Consider the following 18,746-nt stretch of genomic DNA (forward strand, 5'->3'; position numbering starts at 1 on the left):
GAAAATGAAGCTTGAAATTTTTTATAGAGCAAAGAAAATGCACAAGATGGCAATTTGATTTCTCTCTCTCTCTCCCTCACACTCTGTCTTTCTAAAACAAGGAGCTTTCATTCAGTATTTTATGAGGTACCCATACCTGGAGCCAACATGTCTTCCCACAGAGAATGGCTGGCCTGTTTCTGTGATGCTGCTAAATCGCAGACCTTCACACATTTTGGCGAGACACAGGTACTATAGTGCACACATTAAAGTGCCTAATAAAAACACCCTCACGCACCACTGCTGTATGAATACTTTCATTAGTGACTGTGTTTGCAAACATAACTCTCAAGCTCCGGCCCTAAACATGCCATTTACCCTAATCACCTGAGCTGAGCATTTAAACCAGAATGAAATGGGACATTGTTTGAGCAGGATCAGTGGAATTCAGTGGCATTAGTGGACTAAAATGCTGGCATTTTTGGAGGGCAATTTATTTTAGCAATTGGGGTTAAAAATACTCACAAGCAGAAGACACATGTCGGGACCAAGCACTGCTGAGTTTTGCCAGACAGCAAGAGACTGCAGTCGTTCACCGCTATGGTTTCGGAAAAAGGAAATGGGGCAGCCCCAAATATGAGAGCCCTCCAAGTGACCAGAACACACCAAACTGTATATATGATTGTGGGATCACACAGCAGCACATTAAACTTTCTGTGTTACATTTCTGTGCAGTCTTTGACAGGAGCCATGTGTCTCAATGCAGCCGCCTTATGGGATAAAAAGGAATGCTTTAGCATATGAGAAACTGGCCAGGGTTCATTTGGCCACCCCCTTTCATTCTCACTGTTTCCCTTCATCTTTTCCTCTCTTCTTCCTCTACTCTCACTTGCCCAATCTTTCCTCTCTCACTCTGTCTTTTCCTGCCTTTCTCTCTCTCTCTCTCTCTCTCTCTCTCTCTCTCTCTCTCTCTCTCCAGCAGCCCACAGAGCAAGCTGGTTTCACCGAACATGTGATTCCTATTCATAGAATGTAAACAGTAATGCAGCCAAGCCGGTGTTTCCATTTCACATTCAGTGCAGTTGAGCAGGCTGGCTTAAACTTAACCCTCTCACTGCTACACTGGAGCTCCTATTACAAAACCAATTTCAAAACAAATCTAGAGTATGTTGCATCGAAGGGAGTACACTTGCGGTTTGCTGATTCCACAATCAATTTAGTTTATTGGTTTCAAATTATTTAGTCTCAGGCTGCCTGCTTTATTGAGGAAACATTTTACATTTTTAAAAAGATTTCAAACAAAAGTAACTTCTTCAATTGCCTAGCAAGCATCTGACAGGATTCAAGGTCAGCACGCTCTCTTCCACCACATCAGTGGAGTATGAAAAAAATGCAGCAGGCACAGTTGTGACTCACTCTACCGGTTAGCTTTCCCCATTCCCTGGTTGCCAGTGTTAGCTCTTGATGGGGGAACACATGGCTGGGACTCTGGGGACAAGTTATCTCAGTTCACCTCATTGTGCCTCAGTTGATCTCACAGAAACACACATTATTATGTAACACATAACAGAGCAAGAAATTCTGCACAATTACTTTGGCACAGTAGGGAACTGGTGTGTTGGTCCAGTTATAGACATATTGGAAGTCATCCAAAGCAAGTTTTAGCATTGATATTCCTAAATATAATCATATAGAAATGGCAGTTTTTCCTGTTGATGTCTTTGTAAATAAATTAATAAAAAACTGAAAGCTGAAAATAGATCAATCCTAATTAAAGGATTTATTATAGTTTCACATATTTTTGTATACCATTTAACCTGTTTTCCAAAACATATTCTACACTTTGTCATTATACATACATATATTTGACCATGATTTTAAAATGTGTTCATCATCCAGCAATGAAACAGAGGAAACAGAGGAGGAGGTTGTATGTGTCTTGCTATTGAATCTTGTTTGTTTGTAGAGCTGCATATTCTTCTGCCTACATATACTGTGTTTAAATGGGTTTATGAGTTCTGCCACTGACCTGATTCTATATAAAATTAGCTGTGCTTGTGCATTTGGGAAAATGTGTTTGCTTGGCTTATATTTTGCCTGTTTCTTCCACATATCTAGTGCATTTAAAAATGCAAGTCACAGTATGTACACTGGGCTATGTGTGTGTTTTTGTGTCTTACACACAACCAGTATTTGTTTTGTCTTTATGTTCACATGTAGGTGTCTCACAGTATTACAGACACATATGACTCTCCAGACTTTCGGTGGGTGTGTGGTTGCATAAACCCACGCTTATTTTCACAGCCGTATTTGTTTCCTATATTCTTTTTGCTGCCTGTCAGCGATGCTGACGAGGGCTCTATTGTGTGAAGGACATTCGCTGACGCAAGACACTGAAAATAAAATAAACAATAAATTCTTGTCAAGCACAAGCCCAAGCCAGACTTACTAATTGGTTTAATACATTTATACATGAAAGCAGAATAAGATTAGATTTTCACAGGGTTGTGACAGTGAGTAGAACACACCTCCTCTCTTTTACCCTGCGCTTAATACTTCTGCCTGTTAGAGCTTGGCAGCCTGTGGGTAATAAAGTTAATACTGTCAGACGTCGTCTCATCAGCTCTCTGAGGCTCTTTAGCTGTGGTGGAGAGCCTTATCAGGCCTCAACACAACACTGAGTAGCAACCATGCCCCTGCCTCACTTCATGCTGCTTCCATTATTCATGTGCATTTGCCCAGGTGAGAACAAACCCGGGATCAGAAGTTGGCAGAACAGCTTATTAGATATTTAGACGCGGCTGAGCTTGCTGGTGGGAGGAAAGGATGAAGAGCGGGGGAGAACATAGCTACCTCTAACTGTCGACAAAAGCTAAAATGTCATTGGGAAGCAGGCTTCCAGCCCAGTGGCTAGTGTTAGCGTTATAAACTGTTGACCCTGGAAATCATGCATGAGACTGTAGCCAAGTGGACAGTACCATGTCATTCCTCTCTACAAATATTTTCTTTTACGCTACTAGTTTAAAACTGACAAGGGCAAGAAGAGATGGACCCACATCCCTAGCCTCTATTTGGCTGCTAAAGCCTATTAAGTTTGCTCTCATACACAAAGAATATAAGAATATGGTTACCTTGAACACTGTCCAAGAGCTACAACATTGATTCTGTTTTATTTGATTTGACTGAGCTCCAAAGATTTCTCCAATAACTAGTGGAAAGATTCTGCAACTTTGGATTGATGAAACTAAAATGGCATAAATAAGATGATAGAGTGAAAAAGCACACACTGCAGAACTTGAGAAATCTATTGTCTTGCATTGCAGAAAACAAACTTGCTTGTATTGACAGTTGACACCAATTCAGCTTCAATTTTTCTATATTTTCATCTGAGTGTGTGAGTGTGTATGTACGCGTACAAGAGCATGGCGCCAAGTTAATGGCTTACCTTTTACTGGTATTTTCTATATATATGCAAATTTACTCCACATCGTGTGAAAAAGCAATCTATGCACCACATAAACGGCACTTTCAGCTTCCAAAAAGAGGTTCTTTTCAGTGGGAAATTGCATTCCCGGCCCTTGTACACCTATATTAGCCTGAAAAGACTGTCAAGAAAACAATAGCCTTCTGTATGAAGATTGACGATATATTCCTGAAAAGTTTTCCAATTGCGAAAAACAGCTGACAGCTTTAAATGCATTAAATTTACGCTCTAAATGAGCAGGCTAACTGATCCGTAAGGTGTCAGCCACTTCATCAGAAGCTTGCCAAACTGTATTAGCAAATTATGTCGTCCAAGCTGGTGTTATTGATTTTAGAGGAGAAAGATACCCAAGTCAATACTAAGGTCTCAAAAGCACCAACAATCCTGACTGCTCGTAAGAAAGCTGTCCTAATTAAGAAACATCTCAGATAAAAAATGGCGTGTTGTGCTACTGAACTACAATGGGTCTGTCTACTTGAAAATGGCAGTTTGGACATTTTTCTTCCTCGTTTTGTAAGACAAATACAAAAAGAGAAGAACCTAAACTCTCGCAGCTACGGATTCTGCTAGTGTGTGTGCTGATAAGATTGAGATAAAGGACCACAAAGAGTCAAAGAGAGAATGTCTTGGTGGCGAATCTGCAACTGTGTGCTACCTCATGTGCATGCTGTTTCCTAAATACACCGGCAGCTGGGGTTCAATCTTCCAAACTGTCTGCACAGCCTGCCAGCCGAGGGAAATACATTTATAGGCTACGCCTGATACAAAAGATAGTACAGATGAAAGACTTGTTGGAGTTGTCTTGGCTGAATCATCCGTAACCTCATTACACACAGTCGGAGCAACTAACCTCGTTTAGGGGACGAGTCTGTCTCCCTCCTTCCCTTCCTCAATAGAGAGGCAGGAAAAAAAAAAAACAGTGTGAAATGACAAAATGAAATCGACGATTCAATACTTTAAACCCTAGATGGATTTTCCGTTCCAGCGCTGGTGCCCTCAGTGCACAAGGCCTTACTGCCACGCCTCATGCTGCACGTTGTAGGACCATGTGCGCCTGGATGTACAAGGGCTGCATTTATCCAGATTCAAAGGGAAATTTCTCATAACCATTACATTAAACTGAACTGCACTGTGTTGTCAGCAGTGAAAACAGGCTGCTTGACCAAAAGCCATTAAACACAAGCTTTCCTGCTGTAAGTACAGAATTCACCTTGGGTCAAAGTCCGCGCACTCGCCGCCAACGTAATACATCGAAGAGGGCCATTTGCCACTTCAACTGTAGTAGATGGTGCCATTAATAAAGCAGGAGGTGTTTGTGATGTGCTACTAGGCTTTTCAGTTATTCATTATGTCCAGGTGTCAGCGAAACTCGGAGAGAGGGATAAAAAATAGGAAAGTAAACCTAGGGAGATGAAAAAAACACAGGGAGGTCGAGAGAAATCAGCTCAAAAGTAGATCACACACCCATAGAGAGGAAAACAAAAAGAGCAATAAAGAAAGACAGAGTGGAGAGGTGGGAGACCTTGCCATTGGTGTGACCCCAGGGAGGGGGTTCCTGTCCTCTATCTCACGCTCTCACTCTACAAAGTCAGAGCCTTCTATTTTTACAGCACTGTAATGTTTGGCATTTCCTTCGAGGGGGGAGAGTGTGAGCCATTGTTTTCTTTGGCTGCTTTTCGATTGGCTCAGCAGGCTCCATGCATTGAAATGTCACCGGCTCATAGCTCTATTTGTTCGATTTGCTTTATTTATCACTAATAAACTATCATTTGCTTCCTTCTCAAGATGGGAGATCTTGTTACCGTCAGTGGAGACGGAAGATACGATGGATGAGCTCAGACAGCCGTTTGACGGATTTAGACAAGATGCATTTTTTAGGATGGCGGTGCATTCTGGGAAAGGCCACCGCATCACAACACAACTATCTAAAGGCGGGCTGAGCTAGATGATTGCAGCTGCAGCAAGAATGATGTTGAAATGAACACATAATCATTGGAAACATTTTCAGTGCCAAGCATTCCCACTAAACTTCCCTGACAAAGAGGAAGGCAGGCAATGTAATATCACAGAAATATGTAAATGTATGCATCTGAAATTCTAATGTGAAAGCCTATAGAAAAAAAAGGCCTTTTACTTAGGCTAAGATAGAGTTAGTTCTTAAATAAGCTCTAAAACATTTTGAATAATGTGTTTGTGAATTGGGAAAGCAAAGCCCTCTCCTTGCTGTATCCCTGCAACTGAAGCCAACACAAATCAATAGGTTGTTAGTTAAACAATAGCTGCCCAACGTTGCAGGCATTTTAAAAATAGCCATTCCCCAAGGCACAGCAAAACCAAAGAGAATAATTGTGAAGGTTAACAATGCCTACTGCTATATCAATATCGAACTGAACCGACGGCCGGGAGACTGAAAAAAAAAGGGCTCAGTCAAAGGGCTTATTGCTGGACCTGAATAAAATGGTCAACTTCAGTGGAGCAGTTTCATATTTTAAGAAAATAACAGTGTAACAATATAACCTCCTGCAGGCACTGACAGATATGTTTAGCAGAGGGTCTTATAGGGGAATATCAGAGATTCGCAGAGAGGTTGTAACTATCAACCAGCAGAGGAGAGGAAAAGAGCTACTTTTAGAGAGGCGATCCTTATAAATGCCTGCTGGGTGGATGAGTGTGTATGATGAAAGCATGTATGTGTCTGTATGTGAGTGCATGAGCAAGTCGAAGAATGTTTTTTTTTCCTCCTCTACCCCCATGACTTCTTGTCTTTGCTCTCTGCTCTGTGTAGCTATTAACCCACCCCAGAATCCTCCAAACATCCTTGAAGCTCAAAAATCTCCTTTCACGCCTCCTCCTGTTTACACCTAACCTCTCGATCTGTCTCTTTATAGTTCTTTCTCCCTCTCTGCCACTGTTTTCCGTGCCCAATTCCACTATTTTTACTGCATCCTAGCCTCTGCTGGCATTAGTCTAGAGATGTTCATCATAGCAAGCCGCTCTCTGTTAAATGGCCCAGAAATAAAGAGAGTGAGAGCTAGTAACAGGTTTCCTCTACAGTTAAAAATCTTTATGAAAACAATCCTCTAATGCAGTGACGTGTGAAGCTAGCTGGAAATTGTATTCTTGTACGTTGCTTTATGCATTATGTAGAATCTTCCATAACATCCTCAGATAATCCACTAATGTTGTCACACCACCATTCCCCAGGCAGAGTTCGCCACCTCCACCACCTCCATGGCTCCTGCATCCCAGAGAGAGGAGGTGTGGTACACTCTACCCAACAGAGAGCTTTCTGGGGTGGGCAGCATGACGGCAGAACCGGGCCTGATCCCAAGCTTCTGGTGCCAGCAGGTGAGATCATGGGAAACACGTGCCTCGCTGTAGGAGTATACACATGCAGCTGGCTGTTAACTGGCGTGTTGGGAGGTTGGCCGCCTCATCAGCTCAGCTGCTGCTGTTGTTGGGTTGGGGTGGGAAAAGCCCCCCTCTCCCCTCCTGTCTGGGTGGATTCTTAGGATTTAGACACCGGTGCTTGGGAGGGCTTTTGGTGTTTCGCACATGACGGTGCAAAAGGACAAGCAAGGCCACAATCGCATCTACAGTTTAACTACATTTTTCTATATGGTTGTTAAGGTTCAAGCTGTCCAATTACAAGTGTTTTGCACACAAATGAACTCCTAAAGTTTCTTGATCATTAGAAATAATTTTGCAAGGTTGGCAGTCAAGAAATCTAAATTAATATTACTAGGGCTCAACCAGCATTTTTAAATATTCTACTGATAAATTCCTATTGTTTCTTGCCCCCTCTGTCAAACTTCAGGCACACATACTATAATCATAATTCATCTCTGATATCCCACACTAATAAGCTCCTCTTATTCACACATCACCAAACAGTATCTAACCAGACAATTGCATAAAGCTGTTATGTGTTAATGGAGTGCAATTTGTTGTGAATATCAATATACATTTCAAATTGATGACTCCTTATTGACCTAAGCCTTTGGACCTCTTTCCAAAATGCTCCCTCCAGCTGAACTAACTGAACACATTGAATCTGAACGCATTTATTCCATGTCATCATGCTTTTAAAATATATTGTTCTCACCTCCAAAAACAAACGAGGTTGTTGTTGTGGCCAGTGTATCTGTCCAATAAGGCTAATTAAGTTACAAATAGGACCACTCTCAAGCCAATACACTTAAGCTTCAGCAGGAGCAACAGCAAACAATTTGATTATAGCCTCATGGGATTCCAATGCGAACTATGCTCTGTTAATGCTATCCAAACTGTCTGGACATACAGCTTTTACACCGGAGGAACGCAGCCAATAAACCCTTAATAAAAGTAAATACGTGTAAACAATGATTCTGTTGCTGTGACAGATCTTTGTGACAGAGTGAAGCTTGTAGTCTGTGGCAGATATCCTCCACAAGATAATTTATTTATTATTGCGGGACTGTGTGTGTAATCTGTTATCCATGTGTACAACACTTGTGTATATCACATTGTCATTAATGTCAAATGAGAAGGTTTGCACTTGTGTTAGATGACACTGGGAGATGGGGAAAAACAAATGAAAGAAACAGCAAAGACAAGAGTAAAATAAAAAAGCGATACGTCCTCTTTGATTCTTTTAGTATAGTTGAGTCTTCATGTGTTTCAGATTATTGGTTTCCAAACTTCTCTTTCACTTGGTTGTTGAATCTGGAATCAGTAGAGCCTGTAGCCCTAAAGCCTGGGCCTCTGCCTGCAGCTTATTGGCTTTCACTGGTTTACCTTAAGAGACTGGACCATAACATGTTTTCTGCCACTTCCAGTTTATCATCTGAGCTACCCTGGCCTCCACGCATGTACAGTTACATGTATAACCTAATAAGCAATGGTTTATATCATGTCATCGAAACCTGACACAGCATACAGACTTTGGGCCTAAGATATGTTTTGCATTAGTAAGCAACCTGAGGTGTATATTCTCCTAAGGGTCAAGAGTGATTCTGCAGTCTGTTAGCTTCTGGTTCCTTCTGAAATAGGCTCTATTTTTGTTCCTAATGTATAACTTAGTTGGGTTAAAAACCTTGCAAGCAGTTTCAGTTGGGAAAACGCCGACTAAGTACTGATTGAGAGAAATGTCAGGACGCTGGACCAATCAGCAAACTATGCGGATGAGATCATGAAGGGAATGAGTACTGCATTTAGTTTGTTCTGACTGGTTAAATACTGGCCAGATTGAATGCAAAGAACCATACAGATTGGCTTTTAGTAGGTTAATAGGTTAGTGTACAAGCCTTTACATTGAAGGATAACTATACGTTTGAGAAATCCAAATAAATACAACCAATCTTTTGGTTTAAGAGCAGAGAGCATAAGCTTGTCTCCCCCCAAATGTATTCACTTTTCCTTATTTCTGTGTGTTCTGTTCTGCTCAAATAGCATTGCATGCCAGATGACCAGTTGGATGCAACTGGTCAGTCTGAAATTCGAACATCAGTCAGGTAGATGTTAACCGCCCCAACCGGCGTAACCATAAAATCACCTTAATATTGTTTTTGGCCAGAAGGAGAAAGTTAAGCAATGTGGTGCTGTGCATGACTACTCTTTGCTGATCTACATGCAGTGCAAGATGTATCTGGGAGACAGGCTATGCCTCTCTTGGCAGGGACCTTCATCGCACTCAGAGCAATGAAGAGATCAAAGACGTCTGGAGACAAAAACAGGAGGCAATCTGTCACAACATACATCCATCCATGCTATGTCTGCCTCCACTTCCGCATTCATTGCCTTGATCAATTCTATATCACATAGGAACCATTTCCTCTATTAATAAATGCTCCCTGGCAATCCTTTTTTTTTTACGTTCCATAACTAATCATCACAGCTTTCACATGTACATTTCATGCATCGTTTCGCCTCCATCGCACTCATCATAACTGTGACTATAAAAGTTTGTCATTGCAAACAAGATTTATCTGGGTTGCCAGTCGCTGCCAAAATATATGTGACGCACCTCAGTCTGTTGCAGGAAGTAAGTTTAATTTTAGAAGAGGGGAGGAGTTTTTTTTATTCTTAATATGATTTTCAACAGGCTGTGTCGGTGGCTGGTTAGGGCCCATGCAGGAATGTAACTGCTGTTCCACCTGTTCTGACACTTCCCATTTAACATGGCTAGCCACGCTTTCTACTTTGCTGTGCCAACTCTTGTGGTTAATACGAAGCTTGTTACAGAGCCCTGTGGTTTTGTTGCACTTATACTTAGATATGTAGATGTCTTTTGAAAAAGAGCTTTCAGTGTCAGTACACACGCATTGACGGCTGCTTTGTACAACTGACAACAGCATTAAGAGCATTCAATACTATGATTATCATTAGTGCTATAACAGACAAATAATGGCATTTCATCCTACTACAATAACACAAACACTGAAACCTAACAGCATATTTTAACCAAAGTGTTCTTCCACTGATTTAGGCCCAGCATTTGCCAATACAGAAGGGTTTTCTCAGCTCATTTACTCTCCGTATCCAAACAATATGGCTGAGGATAAAAACGCAGGAGCACATGGTTTATTAAGGGGACCGTGTCTGCTCGCTGAGATGATTTATTTTAACTGTTAAGAAGAATTTGTGGAATTACTGTGGTCTAGAGCTCTTGCAGAAAGCTGGGGCACTGTGACGAATGGTAAGCCGTGGAGCAGGGGGCAGGGATTTTAAAACATCAGGGGTGAAGATTCATGGCTTCTCTCGGTATGTGCGTCAGCTGCATGAAACTGACCACCTCAATGAACACACACCAGGGCTCTTTCTGGTCTTTGGAGGTTCCCCCTGTCGTCAGTTGATGTTATACTAATAAGAATATTACTGGCAGTACTTCAGAGTATCTGTTTCAAAGCTCATCAGGGTAGATGGAAGACTTTCAAGACCTTTTAATGCTACTTGGTATTAGATGCATGACTTATGTCACCTCTGAAACGAAGAGGGAAAAAAAGTCATTCCAGAGCACAAGTCTGCCTAACTGGGCTTATTTCTGAGCTTCTGAACACTCAACTTTATTTAAAAGTCTTCAAGGACTTTTAAGGACTTGAGTAAAAGTGAGAAACACAATATAATTTATTATCTGATAAGTACTGGCAGACACCTTGATAAATCTGCTAAATGTCACAAGTCACATAATGTAATAATGGCCAGAGGGCAATCAGAGATATTTTCGAGACAATCAGCACAGTGTGAAGTAAGGACAAAATGAGACCAATTATACATCTGCTGCAGTTTTCTTCTGTTTAGTGAACTCCTGTGCTGTGTTATTAACACCCTCTTATGGTCATTGCACAAAAAGTCAAAGGGTTCAAAGTAATAATTATCATCAGCATTATTTTTCAGTTTGTCTTCACAATTCTGTATTAAAGAAAACTTTTTCTCCCTCACCTGACCTACCTGACATCATACATCACTGGACAACAATGATTATTTAAAGCTACCACTTTCCTCTTTATCCCCCTTGCTTTCCTCTGTGGATAGACAGAACTTTACGCACAACACACCGAACTAAATAGGCTAATAGCAGGTAAAGAAGACACAAAACAGTGAGCTTTGCGACGCGCCTTAGAGCACTGAGAGGGAACCGCAACCACGAGACTCAGAGAGGACGGGTACAAATGATTGATGCACGGATAAACCAAGAGAGAGCAAAATGAGAGATGCTTACGATGACAGGGAGGCTGAGAGAGAGAGAGAGAGAGAGAGAGAGAGAGAGAGAGACCACAGGAAAGCAACCCTAAAGATAGACAGGAAAGAAAACGTATGGGTTTTGAAGGTATAAGTGGCAGCCTAGAGCATTGACTCTGTTCTTGTCTACTTGAGATGGAAGCATGCATGAGTGTGCCGATGTGTAATCGGCCTGATGAGCCATGTTGTGTAATGGTATGAGACAGGGCAGCTCTGAGGCTTCATGTCAAAAAAAAAAAAAAACAGAACTGGGCATACTAATACTACAGTGCACAGGGCTGATTGGGTTTGTGCTCTTTGTCCACCCGATCATGGTTTTGCTTGGCTGAAACAGATGGCACAGGCACACACACACACACACAGAGAGAGAAAGAGGGAGGCAGTGTATCATTCTGGAAACAGGATTTAAGATTCCCACTGCAACTGATTTATGTACAGGTTAGAGCCAAATAAAAAGCAGCAAACTACCTGGCAGACTCATAACAACAGTGGTGACCCTGCCTGTTAATGCTACCCAACACAGAGGCATTCAGACCAGCCTAACAACAAGCATGCTCCCTTATACTGTCAGCTGAGCTCAGCAGGATCACCAGAACATAGCTGAGTTCAATGTATGGCATTCAGCCCTGCATGAGCTGAATTATGTGCAATGACACTTCAACACTCTCCTGACAACTTTGTGCATGTCATCACAATTTGACAGGGTATTAATTTCTGGGCCACCGGCTTGCTTCAACACTACCCAGTGGCAGATTTTATTTTTGATTTTCAAGTCAGTGTTCATCGCTTCGGATCAGCTGAAATCAGACAGGAAAGACTTTGGCTTCATCCACATAAATGTGACAAATGCATTTCTGTCCAACTATAATTATTAAATAGGACTGCCGTCTCTTCAGTAGCGCTTGATGACAAGTTGAACATGAATTAGCATTTAATTAATGTTAAAAAGATACCACACTACAATCAAATCAACATTTCTAATAAGAGTATGACAAGAATATTGCAGTGACACCTCAGAAAGAAAATACAGGCACAATAACAACCTCGCAACCTTGAATTCAACAAAATGTTCAGGGTACTGCTTCACTGCTGGAAGACGTATAAGGACCAATATAAATGAGATAATATCTAAATAACCAAATAGTGTGTGTTTCATGGCACAGAAAACCCACAGCTCCACCAATGAGGCTGTAAAGACCCTAAAATAAGCAGCTGGACACACGTGCTTTTTTAAACTGTTCCACATGCTCTACATGACAGAGACACATGAATCTATCTGCTGAATCATTCTAATAACAGTCTACGAGCCTCTGCGCAGCAGGGGTGCACAAAGTAGGGCCAGGGGCCGCTTTAAGGTCTTATGGGACTTAAAGGGGACTTCGAAGTAAAATATCTGATTTCACTAAAATGACTGAATATGATCCCATTAAGAAAAACACACCATGTTACTTTCATGATTAACTCTCAGCACAAGTATCTACACAGAATGCTGTTCAACACAAATCTGTCCATATATGGAACAACATCAAACAGGGTCCGCGTGTTTTTACAAATGACAACAGGAGGAGAAGCCCTGTCCATAAGGAACCAAGTGTCTTTAAGTTTGAGCATTATACCAGCAGCATGGATCTGGCTCATTTAAGAGCGACCTATGGAGAGAACACAGCAAGAAAATCCACAACGGATGGTGGAAAAAATAACCACCGGTTCCCGTTTCGGTTCCCGGGCGCCTCTCTCTTTCTCACCCCGGCGTGTCTGAGCGCTGCCACACACAAAAAAACCCTGAATCCCAACACAAGAGCCAGACCGAGCCAGACACCTCTGTGCGAGGAGGGGAGGGGTTTCAGACACCTACCAGCTTTAAATGCCGAATACTCTTTTCTTCTGTCATCTTGAAAGTAGCCCGAAATGAAGTTAGAAGAAACACAGGAGAAAGGGTGGACAGAGGAAGGGGGGAGGTTGAACCGAGACGGGATACTGTGGATGATTTCCTTCTCCCCAAAGTCCGTTCCCACACGGCGCAGCAGCGCGGCGCAACTCAAAATACCAGCCCCGCGCCCGGTGCACCGCTCCGCTGGCTGCAGCTCCCAGGCAGGCGGAATATTCAACTTTGGGAAAAATGAGAGAGAGAGAGAGAGAGAGAGAGAGAGAGAGAGAGAGAGAGCAGCCAGACAATCACAGGAAAGCGGCTCCTCCTACCCACACAATGCAAAAAAAAAGCAAGAGCCAGCAGATAGAGAGGCTTCAGCGCGTTCAGCTGAGCGGAGCTGGGCACGTAACACCGAACTGTAACGCGCTCTTACTGTTCCCCCCCACTTTAATGTACCAGCAGCCCGCGCGTCACTCTCACTTTATTTGAATAATAAAGGGGGGGGCAAAGTGGGTGACAACAACTATGAAGCCAAGCGGCGCACACTGTTTAAGTCACCTTAGACGGCAGCTTTTTTCCAGCCCGGATGACGAATGAATTAATGGCCACAATCGCTCTTCATTTTCTCATCCTGGAAAATGATGCAACCCTGGGTAATAAAGCAGGCTTCACATATTAAAAGTCCTGCGTTTGTTCGTTACTATCAATAAGTAAAACAGGAACAGGGAGGTAAAACCATGCAACCCCCCTACAAAAAAAGGCCCAAAGGCAGCAATTAGAATATTCACAGATTTAAATTTGGGCAAAAGTGGTTTATAATAATGGCGATATCACACTTTAATTTCCTGGATTAATTACTTGATTCTATGTGTGTGTGTGTGTGTGTGTGTGTGTGTACACACCAAGTAATGCTTGTGTGCTTTGTTGTGTGTGTGTGTGTGTGTGTGTGTGTGTGTGTGTGTAATACTGCTATATGACACATTTAGTCTGTAATGGTGGTTTATATGTCCCCCCAATTATATTTTTAGGCCTACAGGATATCACACACACTGGACACGTGGGGTAGGAGTGCTGTGTGTCTGTGTGCTTGGAAACAGAGGTTAGGGGTTGTGGCAGGGCTTTTACAGCAGACTGCTCTACCGTGTTGTTGCTGCTGCTCTATGCCCGCTTGCCTTGCACCTGTCTGACCAAACCAAATGCTTGTAATACCATTTCCATACCCGTGCACGGCTCTCCGCATTAGACTCTGGAAAAGTGTATTTGACATTTTAACAAACTGTTACTGTATAAACAGTGTTTGACAGTCAAGTTCAAAAGATGCTTTGAAGAGTTATTTCCGACCTCAAAAATGCCTCATCACTGGTCATGTCAAATTCCAAAATGTTTTTCCTCTGCTATCAAAGGCAGTGGCCTATATAAGTAGTTCCAATAAAGCATCCTTTATTGAACTAACTTTTTGTTGTTTAAAGTGATCAAAAGTATGATTATTAGTTGACACTGAGGTCACATTTCTGAAATATGAAACATGTCTCTAATAGTTTTCCACAGTCAAATGAACAGTGCAGAAAGAATTAGTGGCACGAGGGTGTAACACAGTAGGTAGGCCGCTAAGGGTAAACAGTGCCAGACAAGGTGTGGCCTGACAAGCAGGTGTGCTCTACGACTGTCAACAAGAGCCACAGCAAATCGTCTGAGAGCCCGTCTGTTTCTTTAAGCCCGCTGTTTACTACATTTACCTGTCTGCCTGTATTGAATATATCTACAAACACAGTCGTGTTGCTTCTTGTCTTGATAACTGTTTGCGGACCCCCTCTCTGCCAAAGCCCGTCTTCCTGTCTACAGCAATGTCTGCCTCTGTGTGTGCAAAATCATCCTGCTGATCTGTTCTGCACTGTACGGTAGAGTCTATTTGTCATCGGCCTATATCCGCTTTGCTTGTTTTTTCCAGCAAGATACTGGAAAATCTCATCACTGTGAAGCCACGGTGGTGTTACCAGACAAACAGGTAGAGTGGTGTTTCAGTACCATCACACAAATAAAACACATTGCAAATTGTGTGCAAACTCAAGGGGTGCGGATCTTAATTATAGTTTTCTAAATAGTAGGCTTTTGTCTGGGAAGACAATATCATCTTACAAACAAATAGCAGTAATATGGTTGGATTTGTTTTTTTCTGAGTTTATCTTGTGCCTAAATACATTGTTGTTGTTTTTTTTAACTCTTAATGAACAACACAAAAGATGAATTTTAATAATATACTGTAGGGTATTGGACTTTTTTCCCCCTCATCTACACGCTTTACAGATAATTCCCACATATTGCCTGTATGTGATTAGAATTGATTAAAATAACTTTTTCTTTATTATGCTACAAGTGAATATTAAACTTGAACTCCCAGCGGCCCTATTTTGGATTTTAAAAGGTATTTCACCCTTTGAGCCTGACAGAATGGTTGTGCTGATTGACTGCACAGACTTAGCCTGGATCCAGCCCCAGGCATCCATCAGTGCTGTCTCCACTCACATATCCTCCAAACCACGAGGACATCTGAATTCTGTGACTGGCAGTCGTCTTCTCTGAAGACAGCTTCAGCGTCCAGCACTCTAAATGAACTCAGCAATTTGTGGGCTTGACAGCACTAATGTATGTTTACTCATAGTTTGTGCAGAGCAACCACTTGCTGCTGTGCTGTGCTTGGTCTGAGGATTGTTTTTTTGTATTATTTTTTGGGGGGGTGTGGCTTTTTTTATTGAACAGGACAGCTCATTATAGACAGGAAAGAGGGAGAGAGAGGGGATAACATGCAGCAAAGCGCCATAGGTTGGCCTTGCACCTCCTGGCAGCTGCAGCAAGGAGTCAGCCATGGTACACGGGGCGGTGAGCAACCGGGGTGCCTGTGCTATTGACATTTTGATAGGAACTCATTTCATTTCTTTTTTCAGTCTCTCACTCCAGCTTGAGCCACTGAGAATGGCTATTACATCACTCCCATGAGATTACAACAACAAAAGCAAATATACAGCTGATAAAAATGGATTAAGGTTTCATTAAAACAGCAAAGCCTGCGAACTAGTTCAACTTGAGTCTGCTGTGACTCTCATGTGACACACTCTTCTTACTGCATACATGTATCCAAAGCACCCTCATGATTATGGAGGAGCACTTAAGCCGTCAGTGCATTGTTAACTCTTTTGCTGCCACAGCGCTCACCTGAAAGCTCTCGCTTCTACTGCCGCCTCCACTGCTTCTCCTTTTCATATAGTTTTCTAAATGCCCACGTTCATTTCAACAGCCTGTTGAGTCCATGTTTGGGGGGAAAGGTATTATCTTTACTCCACAGTACATGCTGTGTTGAGTTTGGTGCTTCTTTGGAGGGAGCGACAAGATCATACCCAAGATGACAAATATCACAAATTGGCTTTCACTTTATCCCGACAGTAGTACATGAGACAGAAAAATCTGGTTCTTCTGGTTTGTCCTAGTCCTCCTAAAGACATTTGCAAGAATCCACTGCGCCTGAACAAAAACAACCAATCAGAGCCAAGAAAGATAGCTGAGTATTGAGTCTCAATACATCAACATATTTTTAAAATAATAAAATAAAAAATGTTGCCTTAAAAACAGAAGACATGATGGAAAGTGTGATGAATACTTATGAAAGACAAAGGACATGTGACAGAATGAGGACAGGCTGGAGGACCGAGGCTGCTGTGGACAGTAAACACATCGGCCACTGGAGACTTGGCCTCACTATTGTACTGCTGTGGCCCAGGCATGGGGCATATTACATATCAAATTACCATCAGCACTAGTGCTTAACAGTGTTTGTGAGTATGTGTGTGTGTGCACAGTTGCATGACAAATCACCAACACCACCAAACAGTGTGTGTCCAGAGGAAACGCATCAGCTCCTCTCTTCCTCTTTCCTCTCCCAGCCCACAGCTCATCAGGGACTTATTGTACAGCAGTCTGTCTGTGTACTGCAGCAACATGAAGTTATCAGGAAAACCATTCATTGCAGAGACATAAAAAAACCTTTGTTCCCTTCAGAACACAAGAATTTTTGGTGGAGTGCAGAAACCTCAAGAGAGTGATCCGGTGTTGTTAATATTCTGTGCCCGCATGCATTTCTTACTACTGTGGTGTGCGTGAATATATACACTGCTCTACTGAATTGTAATCATAATTTCTTTGATTAAATCACCCATTGTTAACCTATTGAGATAGCTGGGAGATGTTTTATGGTACTGTGAACATTTTCATTCACTTCCATTTGGCAACAAATGTACCAGTAATCTAACAGTGATTCACGGAGCAGAACAATAACAGCCTTGTAACTCAAATAACATAGGTCTATTTCTCCATTATTTTAGTGTGATGAAATGTTGCACGTTGGTAGCAATAAACATTTTTAATGTAGTTAAAGGTGACATACTCCAGCCCATCCTTTTCTTCATGTAAAATTGATGCCCTCATAAACAGATCAATAAAACGCTCATAGGGCATAAAGTTGCTGGGTGTGGCGTCGCTCCATCAGCTTTCCATTAGTCTCGCCACCGCAAAGCTGATATTTTTTGCCATTAGAGTCAAGCAAGATTGCTGTTTGTTTTTTGCATTAAAAAAAAAAAAGATGGTTCATATCTTCAAAAATGCTTTAAGTGAAGAATTGAGGACATTGCAGGTTGTTGAATGTTGGCATTTTCACCAAGTGGTGTACTTTAACTGTTCACTTAGCTACATGTAACGTATGTAGCTACAAGTGCCCAAAGTGTCAGCTCTGTTACTGTAGACATACTGCCTCAAGTGGCCAAATACAGACATTTCTGCTTCCTCTAGGACTTGACGTTGAAGGGAAACTTAACTGTGTAGTGGTGCATATATTTAGACAGTGAGCAGGTCAGATCGGTGTCGCCTTGGTGACAGGATCAGATGTATAGTTGCTATGAGAAAACTAAATTGGAGCTGGCAGTGTAAACTAAACTGAAGACACGGTGACCCCTGTCTGATGAAATAATGCTGCGTCCTTTGACTGTGTGTGTGTGTGCTCAGCAGAGGGAATGCTTTCTTATCATAGTCACAATCATAGTCGCGCTGCCTTCTTCACCCTCTGGCTCCACACCAAGACAGGCTGGAGCCGAACACAGGCTGTCCACAGACACAGAGCCAAATCTAAGGAGAGACTACTACTGTGTTTGTTTGTACCAAAAGACAGAGAGAAAAAAACAAACCACAAAATGATGAAAATAAAATGTCCACTTTCCACCTGTTCACACATACTTTATAAGGCCATCTGGGTGGACACGTGCTGCCAGGTTAGTGTGTTTGCCATCTTTAGCATAAAACCCATTTACGAAAAAAGAAAGAGAGTATGATGAATTTCAATTAAAAGGACTAAAATATATTTAGATGAAATGAACCTTCTGAACTGTATTAGACCTTCAGCTAAACTGACTTCATAGTACAGATAAATATAAATTTAAGTAGCTTTTAAGGCCCCTTAATGTTATTTGTCATAATTACAGTGCTTATCAAGCCAGCAATATATGTACACCATAATTTATATTAGATAATATTGGGACATTATAGAACTCAGATGCAATTAAAGGCTTTAGTGCAACTCATTAGGATTAGCAGACTCAACCCATGCACAACCAATTCGACAAAAATAGTTGGATGTTTGATGGAGACTTCAGC

At 41.9% G+C, this 18,746-nt stretch overlaps 1 protein-coding gene across 5 annotated transcripts in view; it reads right to left on the bottom strand.

Annotated features, from left to right (window-relative positions):
• Nucleotides 1–18,746, bottom strand: part of mid2 (midline 2) — a 146,272-nt gene that overhangs the window by 81,819 nt on the left and 45,707 nt on the right. For 2 of the 5 annotated variants that reach the window (XM_051419525.1, XM_051419521.1), the window contains exon 1: nucleotides 13,038–13,442. The exons of 2 other annotated variants lie outside the window; for them this stretch is intronic. The gene's annotated coding sequence lies outside the window, so the exon portion shown is untranslated. Of the gene's footprint in view, nucleotides 1–13,037; nucleotides 13,443–18,746 lie in introns of those variants that run through there. One more of the 5 variants, XM_051419524.1, reaches the window with a different exon arrangement.

Source organism: Dicentrarchus labrax, unplaced genomic scaffold, assembly GCF_905237075.1.
Source record: "Dicentrarchus labrax unplaced genomic scaffold, dlabrax2021, whole genome shotgun sequence".
NCBI lineage: Eukaryota > Metazoa > Chordata > Actinopteri > Moronidae > Dicentrarchus > Dicentrarchus labrax.